A 5,421-nucleotide genomic window follows, 5' to 3' on the forward strand; every position below is an offset into this window, starting at 1 on the left:
AAAATTGGTCAAAAACCTTAAAGGGTTTTAATTTGTAACACCCCTATATTCAGTGGTGCATTCTACTATTCTGGTGTCTGTCCGGACAGTTAGAATGTCGGAAATTATACTTAAATGTTAGTGATGAGACATAAAATGATGAAATACAATACAAGAAAAATAAAGGAAAAGTAAGAGTAATAAAATGTAATTAGGTTAAACGAGCCAAAAACCGTAGCGATGGGTGACCGCACTGGGAAGTTTCGGCGGAGATCGTTGACTAGCCCTAGATCGTGGGAAACCCTGGAAAATATTTTTGGAACTTGACTAAATATCTATCGAGGTATAATTGACTTAGAAAATATCAAAGAAAATTTAATTAATTAGTACAAAGAAAAACGAAAAATCAAAGAAATCAACAATAATATGTGTTATCGAAAAATCGAGAATACAAACCGAATAGGGGCATTTTAGTCAATTGATACTCTGAGTTGACTTTTGACGTAAATTTCCATTAAAAATAAGTGATATTAAACTTTAAAAATGTCAAAGAAAAATAAGAATTTGATACATAATGTAAATAGTGGAAGTTGGTGGTAAATTTGCAAATTATGGAATTTGGAAATTAATTAATCATAAACTAAGCTTAGTGGAGCACTAACTACACATTATGGGACATATATAAATCTACTTGAAGTCACAAATATGCCATTCAGCATCTTCTTCCTCAAACACTCTCAATTGCCGAATTCCTTTCTCCCTAAAGTTCCACCATTGCTGTCCACACACCAAGCTCTAATCCACCATGATCAAACCATGAAACCCTCAAGTCTCCTTCGCTAAAGTTGGTCTATACACCTTGGGGAAGAGATAGGGAGTAAGAAAGAAAGGTTTTGATGAGTTTTTAACAAGCTTCAAAATAGGTAAGTGCTCATTTCCTCTCCCTTTCTTCATTAATGTTTGTCTTGGTGTTGAGATGAGTTAATTTGTTGAAGAAATTGAAGGATTTAATGAGTATTGACAAAGCGCCAAATCGGCAGCCCTCATGTCCATGAGAGAATGAATTATTTCTTCATGTAAATGGTGATTTGAGGTGTTGATTAAAGTGCTTAAATGTATAAGAGTTTGATTACCATGTATATAGTTTGAATTATGAGTTTTTGAATTTAAAATGGAAGCTTGATGTATATGTGTAAATTAGGCAGCCTTGATGTGCTTAGGAAGACCTTAATTTCATGTATATTTAATGTTGATTTAAGAACAATGGGATATATGTTATTGATCTTAGTTAGTTGGATTAGGTTTGAGCAATTGAATTGTGTAATTGAACCATTAAAATTTTGGGGTTTTTGGAAGAAATCGTAAGGGTTTTGTGAATTGATCAATTCAATAGCCTTGTGATGCATGGTAGAGTGTTTAAATTCATGTAATTGTTTGGTGAATTATGGTACCAAGGATGGCAGAATGTGTATGTAATTATTGTTGGGAAATTAGATGTGTTAATGAGAGATATTCATGTGTATATATTGTTGAAATCGGACTTTGAAATTCTAAGTTGTAATATGTGTGTAGTAAATTATTATATTCTGCCTAAGTTTACCAAAATGTGATGTGTTATGGTTTGGTACCAAATCATAATTTAGTATGAGAGGTTTAAATTTAGCAAGTAAATGTATACGTGATTGGTGTTTGGGAAAAGTATAAAAGGGCAGTATACAAATGAGCATATAACCCTAAATGTGTGACCCTAATTGGTATGAGACTAATTGGAGATGAAACTAGGCACAAAATGTGCCAACTTTCATGTTGAAAGCCTACCAAAATTCTATCAGGAAAGTGACACTAAAACTGATCTAATTCGAAATTGTAACATTGTAAACCTAAAAATTGACCATATGAACAGTAGCCAGTTTTTTGGCCATAACTCACTCAAAACAGGTCCAAATGACCTGAAATTTATATTGTTGGAAAGCATAGACATAGAGCTACATCTTTTGTAAAGATCATAGAACCCAGAAATGCCATATACCAAGTCAATTTGCTTGCACAAATTCAGTTACAAAATCTGCCAGAATTGACTTGACCTAAAATTGACTTAAAATTTGCAATAAGAAAGCAACCTGTCCAGCATTAGTAAAATGACCATAACTTGGTCCAGAAAACCCCAAATGACATGAAATCAATGCTAAAATGTCGCTAAGATATAGACCTACAATATTGCTCTTTTGACCAGGACCCAGAAATAAAGGTAAATAAGTCAATTAGCTAGGTCAAAGTAGTGCACCAATTCTTAAAAATTGCAATAAAATGCAATAAGCTTTAAAATGAAATTGGTAACATATACCAACCCTTGAGGACTATAAAATGTGACATATTTGTAACATTAAAATTAATTCACTTAGTGTGTATTAAAGGTCAATATTATAAGTTGACTAATGAAATGAATGAAACTGAATAGTACCAATAAAATTTTGTTATTGAACCTTATAATTAGAAACAATGTAACTGAGTACTGAAACACTTTAAATTGTGTGTTTTAGTTAGAAAAGACACTGGGAAGGGAAAAGAACCACTGAGTCAAGGCTAAGAGGCTACTCATCCGAGGTCTGTGCATAATACTTTTTATATTCACTGCTTTTACTAGAAAATTTATTTGGAGAAATGAGTTGTGAGTCTATGGCTTAAGAAAATTTATTTGAGAAAAGTTTATTACCTATTTTAGAAATGGAGATTTAAAATGAGGTTTGTTTGATTACTGCCTGAATTACATTTGAACATTATAGTTTTAAATTGTGTTTGTGCACAACGTTTTAAATTCATTGTTTTTACTAAAAAGCTAATTGAATAAGAGTTATGAATAATTTTTTATTGTTTTGGCCTTGGAGATTTTATTTGAAAATTTGTGTGTTGCCTATATTGTAAATAGAAATTTTGAGGTAAAATGTGATTTGTGATTTGTATGAAATATTTAAATATTGTGATTTGAAATTGTTTTTGATTCACACTTGGCATGGCAATATCACTATGTTCCTCCTCCATTTATGGGGTGAGTATGACTATATTCCTCCCTCTTAGGCTTGCCAGTCTGAGGTGAGTTTGAATGAGTACTCATTATCTAGCTACCCACCTCCCTTATTGATTTCGATTAGTGGGGTGAGTATGCCTTATCGTGGTGTACAATACGGCATGTTCAGAAAATTTTGGGTCATGATCTAAGTTGTGTTATTGATTGGCAACACTGTGTTTATTAAATTGTTTGATCAAATTTGTGTTATATGAGTTTTGAAAATTGTGACATGAAATTGTGAATTATTTGAATTGTGAATTGTTAATAAATGTTCATTTTAAATTTTTATTGTGCGCCACTGAGTAAATTTTACTCAGCGATAGCTTTTTCATTGCTGTCGCAGATAGATAGACAGATAAAACAGCAGAGTAGGCTGCTTGTAACTTCGCTTTGGGATTTTGCAGGGTATATTGAGTATACCGCTTCCTTGTAAATATTATTGTAATGTATGTGAACTGTATGTATATATTGTACTTAGTCTTGAGCAGTTATAAAATAAAGTTGTAAATTATTTTGGCCTCTCAAAATGTTGTATTATAATTCTCTTATTTCACCTTTTGAAATACTCAGTTATTTTGTACTTTATTTTTGGAATTGCTGAATTTGAGTTTAACTTAGTTGTGAAAATTGATTTGAGTTGAGCTATTATTGGAGTTGGGGATTGAAATAAATATATTGGAAGTGTTTTTTTTATGGGTTGTTGAAGAACTGTTTTCATAAAATATAGACGGCACTCTGCCAAAATTTTTACAAAATTTGCGAAAAATAGAAATTGTCAAACATTTTACTTAGTTTTTAAACTTCAGTTAAAAGTTTTAAATTCCTATAAAAAATGCTCGCGACCTTAAAAAAGGAATAGAATTGTTTCAAAATCCCTTGTAGTGTATTTAATGGGTTATCGGTAGGCGAAGTTCGGTAATTCATTGAGTATACTATGGAATCATGTTATGTCTTACAGAGGGGTAAGGTGTGACATAACTAATTTCATCACTATGAAAGTCGGGTTTAAGTTAATTAAAACACACCCCTTGAGAGAGGACTTAGGGTACCTTAGGACTAATTTCCATCAAGGCAATTGATTATCAATCCAGTAAATAAATAAGATAACATCGATAGTAAGATTCAAGTGTGAAATCTTAATTCCGAAATTGTTTCAAAATAGATCATTTTGTTTTAAGTCTATCATTCTAGTGTTTAAATTAAACAACCTTCATTCCCTCAGTATTTGATAGCCTAAACAATTAAAATTACTTTGTAGATTGGTACTTACTAATCAAATTCCTCATGGGAATGATACTTTACTCATCACTTTATTACTTATTAGCGATCCGTGCACTTGTGGGGTTGTAAAACCAGTGAACCAAGTTTTTGACATTGTTACTGGGGAGTTTGGCTTTAGTAATATCGAGCGATTGACAATTTAGCTGATTTAGGTAATTATATTTATTATCTGATTTTATTTGATTTGTTTTATTTCTTTTCTTTTCTCTCAGGTGCCTGACCTGGTATATGACCAGAATAAGGCCAGAAGAAGAAATCTTGGACTGTGATCTAGAGATAGACAGAACTTTGAGAGCCATCAGGAGGGAAAGGAAACATCAAGAGCACGATCAAGAAGATCCTGAAATTCCAACCATGGCTGATAATAATGACAGGCCAAGACTCTTGAGAGACTACGGAGCTCCATCTGTCCTTGGATTTCATCCCAGTGTCACCAGACCCATAGTGGAAGCCAACAACTTTGAGTTAAAACTAGCATGGCTTCAAATGATACAACAAACCCAGTTTGGAGGTTCACCAGTAGAAGATCCACACTATCACCTCCAGTGCTTTCTTGCCTTTTGTGACACATTCAAGATGAATGGAGTTTCTGATCAAGCCATAAGACTCAGAGCATTCCCATTCTCCATTCGAGATAGAGCAAGAAAGTGGTTGCTTTCTCAACCAGTTGGAACGTTCACCACTAGGGAAAACCTCTCACAAGCCTTTCTAGCAAGATATTTCCCACCTGCAAAGACTGCAAGACTGAGGCTTGAGCCCAACACCTTCAGACAAAAAGAAGGTGAATCACTCTATGATGCATGGGAAAGATATAAGGACCTATAGAGGGAATGTCCACACCATGGCATAGAGGATTGGCTACTAGTGCAAAATTTTTATAATGGGTTACTACCCTCTATAAGGAGCACAGTAGATGTCACACCCTACTCCTCCGTAAGATATAACATGATCCCGTAGTATACCTAATGAATTACTGTACTTCGCCTACTGGTAACCCATTAAATATACTACAAGAGATTTTAAATCAATTTTCATGAAATTTAAATCATCGATTAAAATCTAGTGTTATAAAATTTTTTTCAAAATTTTGGCAG

General features: G+C 33.1%; 1 non-coding gene across 1 annotated transcript; it reads right to left on the bottom strand.

Moving 5' to 3' along the window:
• Window positions 1–5,068: 5,068 nt before the first annotated feature.
• LOC131181777 (small nucleolar RNA R71) lies at window positions 5,069–5,175 on the bottom strand. Its single transcript, XR_009150255.1, has one exon. It is a non-coding gene; the product is annotated as a small nucleolar RNA R71 (small nucleolar RNA).
• Between the last annotated feature and the right edge of the window lie 246 nt (window positions 5,176–5,421).

This window comes from Hevea brasiliensis, chromosome 7, assembly GCF_030052815.1.
Source record: "Hevea brasiliensis isolate MT/VB/25A 57/8 chromosome 7, ASM3005281v1, whole genome shotgun sequence".
Classification (NCBI taxonomy): domain Eukaryota; kingdom Viridiplantae; phylum Streptophyta; class Magnoliopsida; order Malpighiales; family Euphorbiaceae; genus Hevea; species Hevea brasiliensis.